Raw genomic sequence first — 2,299 nt, forward strand, 5'->3', positions numbered from 1 at the left:
CAGCCGGGTGGAGTAAATAAAAATTAAAGTAAACCTAAAAAGAAATAACACCTTCCTCGCCCCGCAGCTCTGCTCCAGCCATTCCTCTGCTGGCTGCAGGCACAGGCTCACAGCCTGCCCTGCGGCCAATCCTGGTAACGCTCCCAGGCAGACTGGGAGCCTGTGCAAGCTCTCTGCAGCCCGGCAACTGTGTTGCTGAGCTGGAGAGAGCCTACTGTGCATGTGTGTTTGGCCGATCCGAGGCACTGGCCACACTTATATGCTCACAGCACTACACCCTCAGTGCTTGTCACTCCCATGGCCCCACCCCTTTTACCAAAAAACGATAATAAACATAGTTTATTATCGTTTTTTGGTAAAAGGTTTTCAGCTGTCGCTGCTGGCGGGGGGACGAGGGGGGTGGGCGATGCTCCGCTGCCCTGATGGCGGAGCCACCTCTGGTACCTAACTGCATAAAACTTAGCCTTTTTCTGTTAGCTGTTATCTGTGTGTCCACTAATAAAGTGCTATCTTGAGGGGCCCCAAACTACAAAACCGTCAATACCCCTTGAATACGGAAATGACATTTGCATACGGTCAGTCAATCTAAAACTTTTATTTCAGTTTAGCATACACCCATAAAAGAACAAGCAGCAAAACGTAAAAAGAGAACAACCTAAACTATTCACATTTCATTCTCAGAGCAAAATGTAACAGGCTCACAACAAACCGAGAGGATCAATCTTGTACAAATCAATAATAAGTTAAAAATCACTTTACCAGACCTCATCCTAATAGCACTACTTAAACAAGCGTTTGCAATGCAATAGGTCTTGCATATTTCGAACAAGTTAAATAAAACTTTACAATTTTGTTTGTCCTGCTGGGCACATTTTTGTCAGTCACAGGCCTTCTGTTTGCTGGTCACTGGACGTTAGAACAAAATAGTACCTTGATCACATCGGGAGCAGCAGACGGGCACAAATTAAGTTTAACCAATTAGTGCTTGATCCCTGCTCCTCACTGAGGAATGGAAACGATGTTAGATATGCCTTGACGAAGTACGAGGTTTTAAATAAGAATGCCACGCAAACCAACAAATGGGGAACAACAGGCGGGCTGCAAGCCCCTTAATGAACACAACAACATCTCCCATGTGAGACGCATGTGCTTGCGCATGCACTCATAGGCTGAACCCTAAAAAGAAGTCTACAAAATACAATTTCAGAGCGCAAAACTATTTCTGCTTGACAATAGCTATGTTTAAATTAATAGAGTAGCACTATCAGTGATAGAGCTTCACAAAATTGAGTCAAGCTCTTAAATGTTCCTCTTCACAGAAATCTTTAGTAAAAGGGGAAAGAGTTGTTTGATTTGAAGAGAATACAAAGTATATTGAACAAGCATTGGCATAGCCAATATGTCTCACCTTTAGGACCTTATAAGTGTTTAGCCAGAGCTCTTGGCTTTGCCAGTGTATTTAAGCTATGTTGTAGAGAAATGTGGCTTCTGTGCAGCATGTTGAAAAGTTATAATAAAAAAGTCCTAAATGCATTTTTGTTACCTTATGTATAACCAAGAAGATATTATGTACAACTGCACGACCCTATTAAAAACAGAATTAACATACAAAAATGTCTTCTAGTTTTATTGTCCTTGCAACGCTGTTAACTTCTTCCTGCGAGCTCTAATGCTTGTTTATGATAGCCCTTTCGTTATGGGGGCATAAACAACGGGAGGAGGGAGGTTTGGAAATAGTACCTGAATTACAAAATGAGCAGTGGATGGTCACTGGGGGAGGTGGTATTGTGCTGGTGCTGTGCTGATGCTGAGGTGGTGTTATGGTGCTATTGAGTGATGTTGAGAGATGCTGTACTAGTGCTGAGTGATGCTGTGCTGGTGCTGCTCTAATGCTGAGGTGGCAATGCTGCACTGATGCTGAGGTAGTGCTGTGCTGGTAGTGAAGTGGTGCTACACTGGTTTAGAGGTGGTGCTGAGGTGGTGCGTTGGTGCTGAGGTGGTGCTTTGCTGGTGGTGAGGTGGTGCTGTCTGGGGCTGGGTGATGCGTAGATGGTGCTGTGCTGGAGTTGTGGTGGTGCTCAGGTGCTGCTGTATGATGCTCCGGTGGTGCTGTGGTGGTGCTGTGGTGGTGCTGCTTAAGTGGGGATGAGTGATACTGATTGGGGATGGAGTGGCACTGTGATGATGCTGAGGTGGTGCTGCAGTGGTGCTGAGGTGGTGTTGCACTGATGCACTGGTGCTGAGGTGGTGCTGCGTTGCTGCTGAAGTTGTGCTGCGCTGATGCTGAGGGGCTGCTGCC

At 45.7% G+C, this 2,299-nt stretch overlaps 1 non-coding gene across 1 annotated transcript; it reads right to left on the bottom strand.

Moving 5' to 3' along the window:
• Positions 1 to 1,257: 1,257 nt before the first annotated feature.
• Positions 1,258 to 1,373, bottom strand: LOC138283154 (U5 spliceosomal RNA). The gene has a single exon (XR_011201093.1). It is a non-coding gene; the product is annotated as a U5 spliceosomal RNA (small nuclear RNA).
• Positions 1,374 to 2,299: the final 926 nt, after the last annotated feature.

This window comes from Pleurodeles waltl, chromosome 2_2 (genome assembly GCF_031143425.1).
Source record: "Pleurodeles waltl isolate 20211129_DDA chromosome 2_2, aPleWal1.hap1.20221129, whole genome shotgun sequence".
NCBI lineage: Eukaryota > Metazoa > Chordata > Amphibia > Caudata > Salamandridae > Pleurodeles > Pleurodeles waltl.